At 36.9% G+C, this 21,801-nt stretch overlaps 1 protein-coding gene across 4 annotated transcripts in view; it reads left to right on the top strand.

The window, feature by feature from the left end:
* Lingo2 (leucine rich repeat and Ig domain containing 2) overlaps positions 1-21,801 on the top strand; it is a 1,171,857-nt gene that overhangs the window by 834,910 nt on the left and 315,146 nt on the right. For all 4 annotated transcript variants that reach the window (XM_028878475.2, XM_028878483.2, XM_028878480.2 and 1 more), the window contains one exon: positions 7,264-7,423. The gene's annotated coding sequence lies outside the window, so the exon portion shown is untranslated. The remainder of the gene's footprint in view (positions 1-7,263; positions 7,424-21,801) is intronic.

Raw genomic sequence — 21,801 nt, 5'->3', positions numbered from 1 at the left:
GGAAGTCCTAAAAGAAATGGAGAAATTTCTTGATACACCATCTATGAAAGTTACATCAAGATCAGACAAATGATTTAAACAGACCAATAATGCCTAGTGAAGTAGAAATAGTCATTAAAGATCCAGAGGCAGAAGAATTCAGTGCAGAGTTCTCCCATATTTCCAAAAAGAAATAACTGCAATGTTTCACAAATTCATTTCACAAAAGTAGACACAGAAGGAACATTGCCACTTCTTTTTACAATAACACAATTATTCTGATACCTAAACAACATAAAGACCCAACGAAGAGAGTTACAGACCAATTTCTCATATGAACATGAATGCAAAGATTCTCAGTCCACCATGAACTAGTAGGCTTCATCTCAGAGATGTTTTACATATGTAAATTGATAAATATAATCTACCATATAAACAGACTGAAAGAAAAAAAGCCACACGAGCTTACCATTTGATGCAGGGGGGCCTTTGACAAAATCCGATACCCCTTTATGATATAAGTCTGTGAGAGACTAGGGATACAGGGGCCATACCTCAAAATATCAGAAGAGATTTATCGCAAGATATACCTCAACATAAAAGAAGGGAACTCCAAGTATTTCCACTAAAATCAGGAACAAGATGAGGTTATTCACATTTTCCATACCTATTTAATTTAGTACTTGAAGTAATATTTAGAGCAATAAGACAACTGAAGGAGATCAGGAGGTTAGTAAAAGAAAGTCAAAGTATCTTTATTTGCAGATGATATGATTGTGTATGTAAATCACCCTAAAAGTTCCACTGGGAAATTTACACAGTTAATAGACAATTTCAGTAAATTTTCCAAATACAAAACTAACCAACAAAAATCAGTCACCATCTTATATACAAATGACAAACTGATTGACGACGAAATCAGGGAAACAATGTCTTTTGTAATAGCCTCAAAAATATCTTAGGGTAACTCTAACCAAACAAGTGAAAGGTTTGTGTGATAAAAATTTTAAGTCTATGAAGAAAGAAACTGAAGAAGACATTAGAAGATGGGAAGATCTCCTATGCTTATGGATCAGTAGGCTTAACATATTGAAAATAGCCACCCTACCAAAAGGTATCTACAGATTCAGTATAATCTCCTTCAAATTCCAATTTGAAAACACAAAAAACAGGATAGCTAAAATAATCTTGAATTATAAAAGAATTTCAAAGAAATCAACAACCCCAAATTCAATCATAATACAGACCTATAGTTAAAGAAATAAGAATGGCATTGTTGTAAAAAAAAACAGACACATTGATCAATTAAATCAATGTGAAGATACAGACATTCATTCACACACCTTTGAACACCTGATTTTTTTTTTTATCCAGAAATATGCTCTGGAAAAAAGACAGAATCTTCAATAAATCCTACTGGACAAGCTAGATGGCTGCATTCAGAAGAATGCAAATAGATCCATACTTAATACCCTGCACAAAACTCAACTCCAGGTAGATTAAGGACTTCAGCATAAGGGCAGATGCACTGAATCTAGTAGAAGAGAAAGTGGGGGAAATTTTTGAACTCATTGTCAAGAAAAGAGACTTTCTTACCAGATCACTGTTAGTGCAAGCACTAAGAACAACTAATAAATGGAATCTCATGAAACTGAAAAGGTTCTGTATGGCAAGACACCATCATTAAGACAAAGCAGAAGGCTACAGAATGGGAAGAGTTTGACCAAGTATGCAACAAATAGAGGGTTAATATCTAAAGTATAGAAAGAACTTAAGAGACAAGAAATAACCCCATTTATAAAAGGTACAGATCTCTAAACAGAGAGTTCTTGGAGGATGAATCACAAATATTTGAGAAGCACTTAAATAAATGTTCAGCATCCTTAGTCATCAGGGAAATAGAAACCAGAACTACTTTGGGATTTTATCTTACAACAGACAGAATAGCGAAGGTCAATAAAACAAATGACTGCTCACGCTGGTGAGAATGTGGAGTAAGGTAACACTCATATACTGCTGGTGGTAGTACAAAAGTACACAGTCACTGTGGAATCCAGTGTGGCAGTTCCTCTGGAAGCTGAGACTAGACTTACCTCAAGATGCCACTATACTACTCTTGGGCACATCGCCATTGGACTCTACATCCTGCTACAGATACACTTGTTCATCCATGTTCATTACTACTTTATTCATAATGGCTAGAAATTGGAAACATCCTAGATGTCCACCAACAGACGAAAGGACACAGAAAATGTTATATATTTACATAATGGAATATTACTCAGCTGTTAAAAAAGGAATGAAATTCACAGGTAAACCAATGGAGCTATGAAAGTCATCCTGAGCGAGATAACCCAGACTCCCAAATAAAAATATGGTATATATTTGCTTATATGTGATATTAGCTTTTACATTTTTGAGAAGCAGGCTATAATCCATATGCCCACAGAAGTTAAGTATAGAGTGAGGTATTAAGAGTAAAAGAAGGATCTCAAAAGGAACTGAAAATGGAATATACAGTTATGGATGGATTAAGGGAGGGGAGTATACCAGACTTTTTCTTTTGTACCACCAATCAGCTCCCAGATAATGACACAGAGACTTATTATTTTTATAAATGCTCAGCCTAACTTAGGTTCATTTCTGGCTAGTTCTTTTAACTTGAATTAACCTGTTTCTCTTTATCTACCTTTTGTCTTGGAGCTTTTTACTTTTCTTTCCATCTGTATAGCTTCCTTCCACTGCTTCTGTCTGTCTGTCTGGCAGCTGCCTGGCTTCTTGACCTGGTCATGTCCCTCTCTTTCACCCTCATCTCCTCCTCCTCCTTCTTCTCTCATTCCTCTTCCAATCCTAGATTTCTTCTTGTATTTATTTTCTCTGCCTGCCAGCCCCACCTATCCCTCTTCTGCCTAGCAATTGGCTGCTCAACATTTTATTAGGCCCATCAGGTGCCTCAGGCAGGCAAGGTGAAACAGCAACACATCTTTTCATAATTAAAGAAGTGCAGCACAAACAAATGTAACACATCTTTACATCATTAACAAAGGCAGCAGAAACAAATGTAACACACCTTTACACAGTCAAGGTGATATTCTGGGGCATAAACAAATGTAACACATCTTTACAGTTAAAAATAATTTTCCACAACAGGGAAGATTAGAAAAAGAGGATTAAATGGACTGGAAAGAAGAGGGAGGTATAGAAGGGAATGGAGGAATGGACATTTAAAACTAAGGCCATCTGTGGGATTGTATGGAGACCTTCTACAGTAGAAGCTTCTTAAAATATATACGTATACGTATATAGCCGGCGGTGGTGGCGCACGCCTTTAATCCCAGCACTCGGGAGGCAGAGGCAGGCGGATCTCTGTGAGTTCGAGGCCAGCCTGGGCTACCAAGTGAGTTCCAGGAAAGGCACAAGGCTACACAGAGAAACTCTGTCTCAAAAAACCAATATATATATATATATAATGAATTACCAAATAATGGAGGTGACAAAGTTCCAACTAGACATCTCTCACCACTAAATTAAAACTCCAATACTGGGGATGAGGTACATCTAATTGAGTTTTGGCCAAAGGGGTCCCCTGGAAATCCCCAAAAAGCCCAGGTTGGTTGCTTTCTACAAACTAATGATAAGGCCCTATTGCCTAAGACACCACATATATTACTCACTGGACGTGAAGTTGAACTGGTGCCTACTGAAGCCTTCACCCCTACTGACTAGTGTTCATAGTACTGGAAGGTACTCTCCATGCTACCAGATGAGAAGGTAAACACCAACCCAGCTGCAACCCTTCAATCTTCAATGGTTACCTGCCTGCAAGATATTCTGGTGAAATAGTGGCACAAAAATTGTCCAGGTAACCAATCACCTGATTGTATTTAAGATCTATTCCATGAGAACTAATCCATCCCTAACTCTATCTACTCCAGTGGCCATAAACCTGAGACTAGATAGGCCATGAACCTAAGAGAAAACTAAATACTATTGTTCTACTAAAGGAATTTCGTAATAAAATGACTCCTAACATCATTCTTCTACACTCATATAAGGGTGTCTTGCTCAGCTATCATTAGAAAAGCTTCCTCCTGCAGCAGACAGAAACAAATACAGAGATCCACAGCTAGACAATGTACAGAGAGTGAGAGACCTTGGAACATGGTCTAAAATGGGATGTCAAATCTCCATCAAATCTCCTCCCTCAGGGCTCATGGTGCCCTGTGGAAGAGAAGGTGCAAAGAATGCAAGAGCTGGAGGAGATGGAGGACCAGGAAATGAGGCCTTCTAAACACAGCATATGAACTCATGGAAACTGAGGCAGCCCATACAGGGTCTGCAATGCTCTGAGGCAGATGGAGTCCCAGTGCTAAGAGGAGAGGTGAACACAAGCTCCCATTCCAATTCCAAACTATCTCAATTAATAACCAGTTGTAAAGGAAAAGTTCGTTTTCTCCAATGAGGATATGGAGTTTCACTGGGTATACAAACCACTCTTAGGGCCAGGCCCAATGCCCAGCAAGGAACGGCCAGCACTAACTATATCAATGGTATTTTGGGAGGTATTGTGTCTCATAATGCTTTGCCGGTGCTTTTTTTTTAATCTTACAGGTCTTTTGTTTCTCTTTCATGATTTCCAATTTTACGTTTTTTATGGGATTTCTGTATGTGTAAATGTGTGTATCTCTGCATCTCTTTGTGCTTCTTGTACTTTGTTTTGTTTTTTCTTCCTATTTATTTGTTTTGCATTATTTTGATGTATTTGATTTTATTTTTCTTTCCTTACTTTGCTGTTTTTGTTGTTGTTTTGTTTTGTTTTGTTTGGTTGGTTGGTTGTTTTTTGTTTTTTGTTTTTTGTTTTGTTTCGGTTTTTTTTGGGGGGGGAGGGTTGGTTTTTCAAGACCGGATTTCTGTATGTAGTCCTGGCTGTCTAGAACTGGCGCTATAGACCAGCCTGGCCTCGAACTTACAGATCTGCCTGCCTCTGCCTCCCGACTGCTGAGACAAAAGATATGTGCCTGGCTATTTATTTTATTTTAAATGCCTGTTTGTTTTCTAGTGAGAGAGAAAAAGGTGTGGCTATCGGTGGATGGGATGGTGGTGAGGCTGTTGGAGGAATTGCCAGAGGAGAAACTGATTAGAATATATTTTATAAAAATCTGTCTTTAATACAAAGTAGAGTAAATGAATAATTTTCAATAAATCAGTAACCAATAGTCAATGAAAAGGAACTACAAAAACACCCCCTTCTGAGAATTGATCAATAATATTCCTTTTTTAAATAAAATAAAACAACATTAAAAGCAAATTATGTTATTTTTACCTTTTTATAACAAGAGACTGTGCCAACATGTGAGAATCAGTACCAAGTCACAGATGGCTGTTTCCAAAGCAGGTAGCTCTTGGAAATTCCTCACTTCAAAGCCATTTGTGTAGCTTGAAAATTATGCTTGTAAATTGCTTCACTGTTATCTGTCCACCAGATTTTAAGAAGCTTCTACTGTGGTAGGTTCCCATACAATCCCACAAATGGCCTTAGTTTTAAGTGTCCATTCCTTCATGTTATCCCACATGGCTGTCACAAAACTAAAAAGAGTATCACTTATGAACATTAGTTTCTGTTATAAGATTATTGATTTGATCATTTTATGAGCATTCTCAAAGAAGATAAGTAGAAATATTTGGCATGAATAAAAATAATTTTCATCTACAACCTAACTAAGGTTGTAGGTTAATAAATATCAGAGCTTGAATTGACAGATTGGGAATTTCAAGTCCTCTGTGTGTGTGTGTGTGTGTGTGTGAGAGAGAGAGAGAGAGAGAGAGAGAGAGAGAGAGAGAGAGAGAGAGAGAGAGAGAGAGAGAGAGAGAGCCAGTATCAAGGTAAAATACTCGTTTTAAATTGAAGCATGAACATTTATTATCCATTATCCATATACACAACTCTGTTTTTCTAAAAGGCATTCTGAAATATTAGACTTTAATGAGGCATGAGTTGGACTGGACTTTGGATCCTTGTTCTCTTACCATCCCTGCTGAAATGGGACAGTCACTATCTCACTGTTGAGACTTTGAATGAAGTTTCCATGTGGCCTTATGGGAACAATTGAGCTCTAACTGCAGGTACACGGTGATATTGTGACTTGTTAAAATCAGGTTTTACACCTGTGTCCCTGAGCCTGTCCAACATAACCGTTCAAAGGAATGTCCCAATGGAATTAGTAGGAAAATAATAATTAGATAGATAGATAGAGATGTAGATACATAGATGGTATGGTTGTAGATTTTAAAAACAAAGGTATCTGTCCTTAGAGATTCCTCTGGAAAGACCACCAACTAGCCCTCCCTATCCCTTTCTGCATTCCTAGTGAACTCAGTTGTTTGTGTGGCAGGCATCAGCACAGGAAAAGCTGGTGATTGTGCTTAGGAATTTTCTCCATCAATGGATGTCAGAAATATCTGCAAAGTTTAAACAACATATGTATCTATGTGGACTCTAATGACTGGATCATTAAATGTGTGATTTATTGCTCCCATACAGTTATATGATTGCTTTCGTATGCTCCAGCCATCCCTTTGTGTAGAGACACTAACTCCAGTATATTTCGGGTTGGTAGAGTTTGTGTCTCAGGGAGCAGCTGATCTCGGAGTATCCATTCTCTTTATAATCTTGCCATCTGTATCTTAACATGGAGAGTGGGGGCTGCTGAATTTATAATAATACTTCACATTTTCCACTCAAGGTTGTTTCTCACACATTTTGTTAAAAAGGTGACCTAATTTTTCTACTAGAAATACTGACTTTATGTGGGATGTCAGAACTCACAAAATATGCTATGTTTGGTCCATATCATCATGTGAATTCTGCTGTTGCTGCTGATAGGTTTTTCTCTGTGATATCTCAGTGCTCAATTACTTTGAAAGTGTTATGGGTGGAATCAGAAAAATTGATTTTTCTGATTTTTCTGGAGGTGGTCAGTTACATGAAGATTGAAGTATATTTAATAATATGAGTGTTTTAATATTAATAGCATTTATTAATACTTGTAGACTGAGCAGGTGAGTGAAAGCATGAAAAGAAAAATGTGCTCTGCACAAACACTTTCTGAGAAGGACACACTTCAGCCTTCCAGCTTTGTGTTTCTCAGCATCCTGAGCAGCATTTTATAGTACCTTACACAGTACTTTATAATTCCCTTATTGATTGAGTAGTGAAGGCCCCTAGTCCTAGGATGTGGCTCACCATTTTTCAATTATAATGAAGAAATGTCTTGTTTGTTGCAGGCATGTTTCAAGAAGTTGGCTTGTGGGACTTTGAGAGATGCTGCTATCTGTGACATGCTGGAAGTATCATGATCAACAACTCAGTTTGGATTTCACCCAGTGGCCATGAGCTTTGTGTGGTAGACAGCAGGGGTTGGATTTTTCAAAAAGAGCAAACCAGGTAAGGCATAAGGGAGACATCTGCTCATTCATCACTTGCTCCAAGGGCTTTGGTATGCTTCCAGGAGGTACTGAATAATGTATAGCTTTGCTATTTGTTTTCTAAGTCCACTGAAGAGGTTGTTGAAGAATGAGACTTCTTTGCTTTACAATGTATACAGTAAGAATTGAGACTTTTTCTCTCAAGGGAAGCATGGATCTATTTTAAGGTGTACATTAAGCATGTGTGAATATACTCTAGATTTTAATTTAATGTAATAGTCAAAACTTACAGGTGATAGAGATTTCCTCTGTAAGCAGTTATTCTGAACTCTAATGACATCAGCAATCATACTTTTCAGGGTGCAGTGGGGAAAGTGTTGACTTGACATATTTATATTATATACAACATAAAAACATGAATATGATTTCATTGTATGTGATCCTATAAATATTCTTCATGCTTGCTTCAATTCAGAACATTATACCATCCTTCTTGCATTTATTTCTTTGAAAGTATTTATTGTTCTGAATTTTATTCATGTAGTACCTAAAATGATAATGCATACTCAGATTGGTTTGGTTCAAAGAATATATACAAAGAAATTCATTCAAATCTTACTTAATTTTTGGGTTTCACTCTGGAAACTTTTAACTATTACCCATGAGCAGACATTATTTTTCCCATTGACTCTTTTTCACTCTAAAATACATTTTAAATGATTTACCTTTGCAAGCCACATTCTCTTTGACTTGTATTTAATGCTTCCTTTTATTTAATATGTTGGAAAATGAAGTTTTCTATAAATTCAAGTATGGACACAGACAGCATAGGAACAATTTTTTAATGTAGAAAACAATGGGATGGGTTAATTGTATCATATGAATATTCGAGTTTTTTAAGCATTTTGCAGAAAAGGCCTTTTTATTTTCTGAAAAAGAATGATGCCGTTTTGTCAATATACTGTATGTATATAAAGTACATTAGAATCTAACATATTTGCATGGAAATTAGGCGTTCATGATATCTTGCACATTATATATTAGAGAATGACACATTATAGTCTAACAATCTTTTGAATGTTAAGTAGGACTCCCAAGGTGTCAGCAATAAATTAATTATAAAAATATAACAAGAATACCTTCCTAACCATTTATCAACATGATGATACCAATCATGCATGCAAAAAAAATCACAATCTCATAGATTCCAAACTTTGTGGAAATTCTGTGGATTGCCAAAAAACATGGCAGAAACTTTCATCTGACAGCCTGAGCTAATGGACACCTTATTTCTTTGCAATGCCACAGTGTGTCATCCATATTTTGAAGTTTTACGGGTCTATAATAGATCAAAATGCCAGATTCATTACTGGGATAAAGATCAATCCAGCCTTATAACACTTTCATTCAATCCTTATCAAAATTTTCTATTTCACTCTGGAAACTGCTAATTATTAACCATGATTGGGTTAGACTTTATTGTAATCCTTGCATGTTAGATTCTCTGGTTTTTAAGCTTGCTTTTGATTAATATGGAGTAATATTTATCCTAATTGTGTTTATTTTAGTATTTGCAACAAATAGAATTAATATCAAAGTTTCAAAGTTGTAAAGGAGAGTATTGAAAGGGGAATAAGTTTGTCTGTTTCCAAGAAAAATGCTCACGTGACAGCACAATTAGTCATTAGCTTTCTACAAAGGTAGAGACCACTATTTGTTTGTAAAGTTTACTTTGATTCTGTAGGCTATTTTGTCTCTGAATTGTGAAAGTCATTAGTTTGGGGGAAAAGGTGCAGGAAGCAATTTGATCCAAGTAGTATAAGGAAGCAGCTTCCCTTGCCACAGTCCTTTGAAGTAAATTTTGTTAGTTACAGCACAAAGAGCTAGGACTTCCTCAGTAGTGGATGAAAATAGTGTTGATAGCTATCCTCTAGGACACATTTTCAGCTAAAATGAACTATGTTTACAATGAAAAGAAGATACATACATTGCCATTTTATCATTTACATTAGTATTATATTCTTTTTGTTATCTGCTGTCTGAATGGCAGTTACCTGATTTTATTGTGATATAGCTTACTATTTTTTTTTTTTAAAAAAAAAAAATGGTCTGAGCTTGACCTAATGTTTGGCTATGGGTTTCTGCATCTGTTTCTATCAGTTGCTGGATGAAGCCTCTCTGATGACAATCATGTTTATCTTTCTGGATCTGGGTTACCTCATTCAGAATGATTTTTTTCCTAGGAGCCAGAGGGGTCAAGGACACTCTAAAAAAACCTACATAATCAATTAACCTGGGCTCATAGGGACTCACCGAGACTATACAGACAACCAGGGAACCCTCATGGGACTGACCTTGGCCCTCTGCATATATGTTACAGTTGTGTAGCTTGATCCTCTTGTGGGACTCCTAAAAGTGGAAGCAGGGGCTGTCTCTGACGCTTTTGCCAGCATTTGGGGCCCTATTCCTCACACTGGCTTGCCTTATCTAGTCTTATTATGGGGCTAGGTGCCTTGTCTCACCACAAATTGATATGCCTTGCTTTTGTTGATATCTATGGAAGGTCTGCCATTTTCTGAATAGAAAAAGAGGAGAGTGGATGGGGGGTCAAGAGGGAGTTGAGAAGGAGGGACTGGGCAGAGACAAAAGAGGGGAAGGAAATGTGGTAGGGATGAAAACAAAAAAGTTTCAAGTCTTTCAAGTTCTATTTCTAAAAAGTTTCTAACAAAGCCATGAGATTTTGCATGAGTTGTAAGCTTAGAAACATTTTTTTTCTGGAAGCATTCTTGAAGGAAAGGTTTGCCTAGCTCAGGATTATATTACTATATGTTTGAACATAGAAGCAATATTAAACTACAAAGATGGGGTATGAAAGGCGAGATTGTTTTCCAAAATACTTCTAATAATAGTTTACCCCATGTAGTGGGATATGGAGTCCCCAAGGCAGTTCTTGAAAAACATTTGGGTTCCTTCTGTATGCAGCGCGTCTGTTCTCACACCCATTCCATTGCTTCACATTCTGAGACCTTCCAAAATACAATCTTGAAAAGTTTAGTGGAGCAGTTAGTCTAGGATGAAAAATATTACACGAACTTAAATGCTTTCTGATGACATTCAATGGCTTTCGAACATTCCTGGAATTCCTAACGTATATGCAACAATATATAGACAGGATAAATTATAACCCTCTCTTCCTTTTTCATTAAGCAATTTCTTTCTCCAAAAAATAGACAGACCGTCCAAAATGCATTAAGACACACGAAAGCTCATTTTGAAAAACTATGTTAAAACCATTAGTGAAAAGTTTGTCCATATATTGTATAGTTGAATGGACTTTCTTGTTAGCCACCAGCACCCAAGTAATGACATGGAGACTTACTATTAATTATGAAAGTTTGGCCTTTAGCTTAGGCTTATTCCCAACTAGCTCTTATAATTTAAATTAACCTGTTTCTATTAATCTACATTTTACCATGTGGCTTTTACCTCTCTCCCATTCAATATGTCTGACTTGTTCTGAGTCTCCCTGGCATCTCTCACAAGCCTATATTCATCCCGAGTTCCTCTCTCTCCCCAGAAGACCTGCCTATTCTCTCCTGTCTAGCTCTTGCCCTTTCAGCTCTTTATTAAACCAATAAGAAGACACCATGGCAAAGACACATCTTCACAGTGTACAAAAGATTATCCCACAGCAGGACTATTAAACATACAGGGTTGCTAAAAGGGTTTGAAAATGAAAGACATATGTTAGCTTCCTAACTAGAGTGGGAAGAATTTTAATGGATGACAAATAGATGTGAAAGCACAATAGTCTCATTACATTGTCTGACTATCCCAACATAGTGTTGAAATGGAGCATCATGTCTGAAGAATGGACACTTGACTCTGGGGCACAGAATGAGATGGAAGACTTGGCACATAGGTAGTGGCTGGGCTTAAGGCTTTTGTATATATAGTAAAAGAAAAAGAAAAATTAATGCTGTTAGTACAACCCAACTTACTCTTTCAAATATATCCTGGCAGAGGATATAGTGGAAGCATGAAAAGTGTGTGTAGAAAGGAAAAAACAAAAACAAAAACAAAGGATGTTCAAATACTTTGCTACAGAAACTGTGTATATAATAGCCAACTGCATCACCACAGCCAAAAATGTTTCTTGTCTACCAATGGCTCTCCTATCCTGTCAAATGCTAACTAAATGAATATCTTTCCCTGACAGTTGATATAATCCTACATCTCCAACTTTTTACATGTTTAGGAATAGTTTTAAAATTCTTTACACAAAAGGTGAGATTTTGACTATCTTGTTTACAGCACACTCATGGGCATGGATGCACAGAGGCACACAAACTCTGAGTATGTGCTTGAAATTTAACCTCAGATCCTCTGTTTGAAATTTATGCTTCAATTAAGATGGGGGCAGCTGCTACCTACTTTATTTTCCCTTTGAGACTTTTATCTCTCCAGCATTATCCTTCCCTTCATCGCTTTATCATCGCATCAATCACTGTGTTTCATTCCTCGGGAGTCCAGCATGCATGGCAGGCACATTTTTATGTCCAGAAAGCAAACCTACCCTACTTAGCATGTACTGCTTACTTAAACCTAATTAAGTAATTCTGCTGAAACCATCACATCCTTCCTACCACAATGAGCATTTGGAGAAAATAATAAGGAACACATGAATGCTGTGAAAGTCATGGGGGGGGAAGGATGAAAATGCACAGCACAGAAAGGTCACTATCAGTCTATACTGTCTTCATATAATCCTCAATGAGCCAGGACACATTAACACCTCGAGCAGAGGAACTTCACACCTTGCAACATCACATTCACTCCAGCCATTTAATTGGAAATTACCACAGCTGCAAAGCTCCTCTCAAATATACCAGAGTCAGGGTATTTGTGTCTATTTTTAGGCACATTCTCTGACAGTCCCAGTAAACAGCTTTACTCTAAATATACAGTTAGAAAAATATTGATATTATTCCTTGAAATGCAGATTCTCAAGACTGGAGCCTGCCACACTCTTCCTTAATACCCAGTTCCAGAGCCACATATATATTCACCAGATGTGTCCATGACTGACTGAATGTTCAAAGCCGTCTTTGTATTGTTGTTGTTTTGTTTTGGGTTTTGGCTTTTTTTTTAAGCAGTAGACAGCATACCTCTCCCTTGTTGGTTGGCAGGATATTTTACCACTTGTATCTGGAAGTAAATGAAATGGTCAAAGAGTGAGCTTTTTGTTGTAAATGCTTAGTTAGTGTTTGTTGTTGTTAATGTTTTGTAGTCATTATTGTTATCATTCACTTTTAAGTTCTGGGCTCTTTGAAGAAATCTTTGTCGAGTTCTATAAGCTTCCTACTGAAGAGGTAGTAGTTTCATAAGTCTTGGTTATGGTTATAGCTTTGATGTAGTGTTGCTTAACAACATATTATTCATATTATAATCATATTTCTGGGGGATTATAATATCATTTTGTTTACAATTAAAGATTATAAGGATGCTTTTTCTTACCAAATTAGTGTTTACAGTCAATAAGACACATTGAAACTGTCTAAATGAAATGTTAACACAACCATACAGTAACAACACAGCTTATGGGCCTGTTCTATAATTCTCTGATCCAGAAATACAAGTCTAACGTATGTACATAGAGACTGCATTTGGAGTCTCTGATCTCTATCAAGCCAGATCTATAAAGATGCCTCTGTTTTTTTCTAAATATAGAAGAAAACTGTTACTAAATTTGAAATAAAAAGTTAAAATTAAAACTGCATTCATTGTGGACAAATAATATGTTAAAAGTAGCTTTCATGATTAATTTCATGTGTTAGCTAAGACAGTACTAGGAGAACAATGAAAATATATCAAAGATAATTGCCCAAGCAGCTGGCCAGAGCATTGTGGACTCCGTAGTATGCAGCTCCACTCTTCTTAGTGGACATATCTACATTACCAAGGATACCAGGAAACTGTAGATCAGACAATGGTATTGGGAGGTGAAGAGTAGATTAACCAGAACTGAGTCAGTAGACCTTCTAGGGTTGGAAAATGTGTGTCCGTGACAAACCAAGACTGGACAGTCACTCATCTTCTCTTAGAAGCTTACTATGCCCCCCGTGAGGGCAGAAGGAGCTGATATTGGTGAGGAACTGGTCATGCTTATGAAAAAGGGGTGGTGTTGAATGGATTAAAAACCAAGCAGCCACGCCAGAGGCTACTGGTCTGATAAAATATGTGCAAGAGGTTTTGGACTGAGGGGTAGGAAATCACTGAGTGAGAAAATTAAACATTTCATTAGAAAGGATTTATTCATTGAGGTTTAACAAGAAATTGTCATATGGCAGCTGAAAATCTTTACAGAGTCTCTTCTGCAGAAATATGGAAGGGACAATAACCAGACTGAATAAATCACGTCTTTTTCCATTGAATCTAACATGGTAATGAAACAATAATGATAAACACCAAAAATTAAATATTAGTTCTGTGTAAATCTATATTTGCCTTGCAATGTAGGCATAGCTATAGCCCTTGTCATGATGAAGAAGCTGCATAATAGAATAATACATTACCAAGGCACACAGTTCATATGAGGATTTGTCTCCAAAGATCTGCTCTTTAAAGAAACATATGAGGTTTCATATCATTTTGGTTTTCAAGTTTTAAACTTACAATCCAATCCCTTTTCCAATATATATGCTTACAGTTTTCTTTTTTACATGATAATTGATAAAATGCTGTCTAACTTGCTGCTTCTGTTTATGTGTATATTTGCATGTCTGCTTATGCAAGTGTGTGTGTGTGTGTGTGTGTGTGTGTGTGTGTGTGTGTGTGTGTGTATGCAGTGCTTTGCTTTTAAGTGTTGGGGGGATAGGCTTCTTTTGTGTGAAGGCCCATTATTACTAGGAATGTAATGCACAGTGATTATCAACACATGTTTGCTGATGGTACTGTCAACAACCACCTGTGTTCATGGTGCGAACTGGCCAGATACACTTTCTCTTCTGGTGCTGCCATTAACTCACCCCTCCTCTTTCCTTCTCACTTTTCTTCTCTCCTTTCCTCCCCTCCACTTCTAGAGCCTCTCGTCTTTCCTCTAACATTCCCACCTGTAAACATACTGATATGTTTTGCTTTGGGCTTCCTATGTTTAAATCTAAGCCAACTATCACCCAAGTAGCATAGCCTCCCTTGAGATATGAAAGGTGCCAATGAACTTACAATTTTCTTTTATATTAAAGAAAATCCAAGACAATGCTTTCTACTCTCTCTACTTTTGAACACAGAGAGATAATCATTTTCAGCAGTCTGTATAGATTGAGTTTTTTTCCAGAAGGAATTCCCTTGAGAGGGAAGCTCTACTTCCATAATTTTCGCTTCTTAGTATTTAGAGACATGGTCTGGTGATGTAGTCCAAACTAGCCTTAAATTTACTATGAAACCTAGGCTGACATTGAACTTGCATCAATCCTTCTACCTCTGTTTCATGGCTTTCACAATCTTACCCATAGAATTCAATATGCAGGCTGCATTTTATGTGTCCAGGTACAGGCTAGTTCCTCAACCAAAGCCAATTGTGTCAGCTGAATCATGAGCACCATCAAGGCATTTTACTGAGCATTGTTACATAGACTCTAGGCCATGGGTAACAGCTTCAATCTGCCGATTTTTCTTACAAATAGACTCAAGACAAGTTTTATCTTAAATATTAACTTTATTTTTAAGAACTTATGATGCCAATAACAGTTTGAATGCACGCGTCACATTATAAAAAGGCATTACTAATTCTGCCAATCAGGGTAGAAAGCAACAGCTAATTAGATTTAAGAAAGGTGTGATGATGGGCTGGAGCTTGCATAAAATTTTTGTGAAGGTTGGGGGTCCACAGCTGGACCTTAATGCAGGTGTAATAAATCATATGAATAGCAAAGAAACTGTAGGATGTCTAGGCAAGAATATAGTTAGAGCAGAGGCAGAAAAGAAAGTGTCTGGTTTAGGAGAGAAAAGCTGGATACATTTTTGATTGTATGGGAGAATTTTTAAAGGCAGGTATAGAACAAAATATATTTGTGAGCAAGATTTGGGAGGTCAAGACATGTCAGGGTAAAGATTCTAGATGGGAATTCTGAATCTGTTTGCTATAGATTAATTGAAATGTTTGATTACCAGGATATATGTAGAACAATGTACTTCAGGAAACTTAAATAAGTAAGCTTAGCTTTTGCAAATTATTTATGTTGTAATCTACCCAACAAATAGATAAAAAAAAAAGGCCCAGTCATTGAGAATGGTAGGATATATTTGAGCAGAAAATCTAACTGAAGTTTGGGAATTGGTCAGAAGAAATATCTGAGTTGAGTTACGAGAGGCACCCGGAAGAGTGCAACCACGAGACTTGGGTGAGAAGCTGTGGATTTAGACACCTCATCTTTTTACTCAGACTTTATACTAAGTCATGAGATGTGAGTATATGCCAGTTCTTACCATGGGAAATTATGCCTTCAGAAAGACTTCATTATAGGCCTCAAACACACCCCCTTCCACCAATAACTAAGTTTCTGCTGCTGTTGCTACAGCTATAGTTTAGATGCTGCCACTCACGGAACCAAGAAGAGGCTTTGGTCATTCAGTATATCAATACCATATATTGTATCAGATTCTGGAAGCCTAAAATAAACTAAATTCTATTGTTGGTATTAAATCTTCAGAATTAACTTGGACAAAAGTGACATGTCACCTCTCTTTAAGAATTTACCTACCTGAGAACCTTGCTGTCTCTCTGCCTGTCTGTTTTTTACATTTCTTTTGTAATCTGTGTGCTCTTCTCAATCTTCAGGGCCACAACCATAATATGGACACCATATTTTATCACCTAAATTCATTTGACAGTTTCTGCCTTTAAAATTAATTTTCCTATCTAGAAGACCATCCAGATACCAGGATGTGACTCTTAGTGGAAGGATTTAGCAAAAATTATAGTCAACAGAAGATGATTCATAAAGTGTGTGTATGAGAGAGAGAGACAGAGAGACAGCGAGACAGAGACAGAGACAGAGAGAAACAGACACAGTCACAGAGAGACAGAGAAAGACAGAGACACAGAGAAAGAAACAGAGACAACTTTCTTTCTAGTAATGATCTTTTACTACCTCTCCATGACTTCAGGTTTGTTGATCATCTGTTCAAAGCCCACATTAAAATCATTTTCATACCCTGCAGGGTAAAATGTTTAAATCTGAATGCTGTGAAACAAGTTTATGTGATAAAACATTTCATCTCTTGATGCTCATAGATTTTTTGCATCTTCCTTAATTGCTGCCTCTGTTCCTACACACTCTTTGTCCTCCCTTGCTGTGATTGAAAGTTCTTCTTTTTTGCCCACTAGAACAATGTCTACTACTTCCCTTTCTCTCACTAGCAAGTGAGTCCTCTAAAGCAGGAGCAGTTCCTCTTCATCTTTGCTCTCCCAGAACATTTATAGCTCAGATCTGGCACATATAAATGAACATATGCCTTTTCTTCTCAGTCATATCAAGATTAACTCATATAATTCTTCATCAATTTTGATGACTAGAAATCAAATCCTAGTCTCCTTGTTGTCTTTACTTAACTGAAATGCCATTATGGGATGTGAGAAAAGAACAGTAGGTTCTAGAAAGTCAAGTAAAAAATATTGTAGGCTGGAAAATATGATGTAAATGATCAACACTGAAAACAAAATCCATCTCCTGTATGAAAATACTGCAGAAGGTATCCATGAGACTCAAAACGTGATTTTATAAAACCGACAGAATTTACATGAGCAATTAAATTTGTTTGAAAAGACTGATAGAAAAGTTTTCATTTTAATTGCCTTTGCTGACTCCATGTGACTGAAACTAAGCTAGACTTTAAAGATCAGTGAACTTTTTTATATATTCTGCTTGAATTTAACATAACCAATATCATATATGTATCCCCTTTCTAGACAGCTAGTTGAAAACCTTAAATAATAAAACCCTACAATGTGAATTATATCTGTGAATAAGTTTGCTATCATCACTCCATGACTTAAGTATACCTAATATTTCACTGTTCTTTCACACCAGTTGTCCTAACTTGGCAGCTAAAGCAAGAAAGTATAATGAATAGCACACAGGTATCACAAAAGCAATCTATCCTAATGATTGAACACATTCAATTAGTTTCTGGAAGTTTTGTTATAAGTAGAATGGTACATAGTGCAGGCTGAGGTATATATCTCAGTGTTGAAATGGGCATGCAAGCAGCTAGATTAACCCCCCACCTAGCATTCACACACACACACACACACACACACACACACACACACACACACACACTCACACTGTAATGAGTGTGCAATGTGAATATATAAGAGCAATATAGAGCAAAAATAAGTTTCACTGTTAAACAATTGCAAATGTAGGCATGGAAAAAAGCAAGCAGAATTTCCTAACCAAGAATTCTGATAACTGGTATAGATGTCCCTTCACTTATAATGCAAGCTGAAAGATATTAAGGTATTTCATATACCTCTCCTATTGAACATCAAAGCTTAGCAACAGTACACTGTACAGTATTGGGTATTTTCTCTTATGGCCACCTGGCTAACTGGGAGCTGAAGCTATCTACTGCTGCCAGGGATCTCCAGAGAGTACTGTATTATGTGTCCATAGCCTGGGAAAGCATCCAAACTCAAAAATTCTTGGGCCAGCTAAATAGTTTAATGAATAAAGGTGCTTTCTTCCAAAAATTGTGACCTATGATCTACATGGTAGAAGGAAAGAACCAACTCTCATAATTTGTTCTCTGTTTCACTCACACACATACACACACACACATGTACACACACACATACGTACACACACGTGTGCATGCCTGCATGCACACATGCACATACAAACAAATATGTGCACATGAAATAAATAAATGCTAAAAAAATTCTGAGCATCATTTCTATTCTACTGAATTGATATTGCTTTTCACATCATTGAGAAAGTGAAAAATTGTAAATTTAAACTCTGAAGTTGGGACTGAATGACTCACTGCTTCCTAAGTTTCCTATCATAATCCTGAATATCTCCAGGATATAGTTATTGAAATTTAGATGTGAAAATATGACATTACATAAGTAAAGGGAGCACAGTTATAATAGGATAGTGTACAAGCTAACTTTGACTACTTTTTATTTGAAAAGCAATGTTTATTTCCAGGTGTGAAAGTGTAGCAAAATAATAGCATGCCTCTCCATCAGAAAAGGTAGTGTTTTTTTCCATCTCATCTTTCATCAAACAGAATTCTTAATCAGGATTTGGAGACCTTCCACCATTACTGTCCAGAAAAAGGCAGTAAATTACAGTCTGATTTTGTTTGTCCCGAATTCGGATCATCACTCTCCCATGAGTGATAGTTGTGTCTTTCCCATGAGATATGACCTATAACTTACCCTTGTCAATATGATTCATTTAATACTGAATGACTTGTATCTTAGAAATACCTGTTTCAAACCATGGCTTTTAATTAATCAGAAAGCAATTGCATTGAATATCATTCTAGGTGTCAAGTGTAATCATATTCTACCCTGGTGAGTCTATGTCTGGCCTGCTGTGTAAAATTTAATCAGAACTCTGATTTGCATGGGACTCCAGGCTGAACATGAAGTTTTCCCAATGGTTGTGTTATAAAGATCAATAGAAAAGTCACCTTCCCCTGACTACATACATGTTGCTCCCTATTTGGAGACAGTTACAGATTCAAGAAAGCATTTTGCATTGAGAAATCCAGAAACCAGTGTGTGAATATCTCAATGCAAAATGCTAGTCACATAGCAGAGCTACTTAATTCCAGATTATATCAAATGAATGTAACTTTTGCTGTGTGCACCTAGGATGCCATAATTCACTTAGAAAGCTGAATGGTTTGGACCTCCTTTTCTCTGTACTAGCTGCTGTGCAAAGTTGTTTTACCCTTACTCACTAGAACTTATACATCTTACCGTCAGGCACTGATTTTTATCTCACTCTTAATTAAGTACCTGGAAAGTGGTGGCATCACTAATTGTTTCAATGAAAACATGTGTAACAGTATCTAGCAATCCTTTGGTTTGTATATTGGTAAATCAATCAATGGCTTGATAAGATAAGGAATATGCAAATGGAATTTATCACAGTAGAAATGCTTTGTCAATTGGCCATTGAATGGTTAGAGGACTTGTTTTCTTCATATTTTAAGAGCTGAATATTCACATTTGAACACTATATTAAAACATTGAAAGTGCTAACTTCCTTGCAAGGATTATGAAACTGCCTGCTTTATTAATTTGTAAAGATAAAGTTCTCTTCCTGTTGGCATAGCATGTCCTCTATAGTGTGATTTGGTGTGTGGAAATATTAGCCTATGTTGTACATATATCTGCTTTTACCTTCCCTCTTGTTGGGTTATACTGCTTGTTCTCAGAAGAAATTAAAATTAAATATAACAGCTCATTTTCAGAGTTTACAGTTTGGTTCAGGAGTTTGTACATTTGAATGGAATTAATTGAAAAGAACTTTTGAACATAACTATACTAAAGATTACATTGTTTGCAATTAGTGCTGCTAATTCAGTAAGTGTATAAGTGGCATGGTTGTTGTTACATAAGGGAATAAATACTAGTGTTTTATATTATAGCCTGAAACAGATTGGAGAAGGATCATTTAGTGGTGGCTAAGAAACTACTAGAGGAACTTAGATGTTTTGCAGTTATAAGACAAAAAAGTCACTGTAGAAACCTGGGCTCTGGGATGACACATTGAAATTCCTCAATTGCCTCAGAAAAATAAAATAATTAAGCTGTTTCAGAATTACATCTACTGTACCATCAAGGAAATGGGTAACATACCACATGTATTTACAACTAAAGATGTATGCAACTCAATGGCATTACATATATCCAGGCCACCTTGATGTAATATTTTAAAATGTTTTCCATCCATTCAGAGCCCTCAGCACTAAAGAAGAGCATAAAGGTGTTGTCAAAATTGCAATGAATTGGAATGTAGCCATTTATAAAATATTCACACAAAGATGACCTCCAGATGACCCAATGACCTCATCAGTAGTCCCCTGAACTTATATATAGGAACTTAAATTAATGACCCCATGATATTTTGGGGTCCTTTTCATATCTATGTTTCTCTTTTACCTTGTTTTAATTTGTTGTAACTCTGAAAGCATAAATTATTCTTTTGAATATATGAAGACAACTTGTTAGAATAAAGGGTATTTGTCATCACTGACTTATATTATTGACAATTTATTCCAATCTGTATTGAAGTTTGGGACATTTACACATGAGAAGAAATGTTTTACCATGAGTAAATTAGTATTTTCCATACATTACTTTTACATTATTATAGACAATTTTTTTTGGTGGGGGGAGGAATGCATTTATTTGGCTTAGACTTTCATATCATTGTTCATCATCAAAGGAAGTCAGGACAAGAACTCAAACAGGGAAAGAACATGGAGGGGTGCTGCTTACTGACTTCCCCTGGCTCACACAGCCTGCTTTCTTTCTTTTTTTTAATTTTATTTTTATAATTAATTTAATTTTACATATCAGCCACAGATTCTCCTATACTCCCTCCTCCCACCCCTCTACCTTATACCCTAATCTGCCCCTGGGCAAGGTCTCCCCTGGGGATTCAGCTCAGCCTAGTAGATTCAGGTGAGGCAGGTCTAGTCCTCTCCTCCCTACACCAAGGCTGAGCAACGTGTCTCAGCATAGGTCTTAGGTTCCAAAAAGCCAGCTCATGCACTAAGGACAGGTCCTGGTCCCACTGCCTGGGGGCCTCCTAAATAATTCAAGCTAGTCAACTCTCTCACTTTTCCAAAGGGCCTGATCCAGTTCCAAGGGGGCTCCTCGACTATTGGTTCATAGTTCATGTGTTTCCACTAGTTTGGCTATTTGTCCCTGTGATTTTTCCAATCATGTTCTCAATATCTTGCTCATATATTCCCTCCTCTCTCTTGCTGATTAGACTCCTGGAGCTCCACCTGGGGCTTGGCCGTGGATCTCTGCATCTACTTCCATCAGTCACTGGATGAGAGTTCTATCATGACAGTTAGAGTGTTTGGCCATCAGATCACCAGAGTAGGTCAACTCAGGGTTTCTCTCAACCATTGCCAGTAGTCTATTGTGGAAGTATATTTGTGGATTTCTGGGGACCTCTCTAGCACTCTGTTTCTTTCTATTCCTGTGAGGTATTCATTTATCATGGTATCTCTTTCTTTGTTCTCCTATTCTGTTCCTGATCCAGCTGGGACCTCCTACTCCCCTAAGCTTTCCTTCCCCCTGACCCTTGCCCTCCATTACCCCCCTCATGTCCAGTTTGCTCATGTAGATCTCATCCA

Source organism: Peromyscus leucopus, chromosome 2 (genome assembly GCF_004664715.2).
Source record: "Peromyscus leucopus breed LL Stock chromosome 2, UCI_PerLeu_2.1, whole genome shotgun sequence".
NCBI lineage: Eukaryota > Metazoa > Chordata > Mammalia > Rodentia > Cricetidae > Peromyscus > Peromyscus leucopus.
Note: the sequence above shows the minus strand (reverse complement) of the source record. Positions and strands in the feature narration are given on the sequence as shown.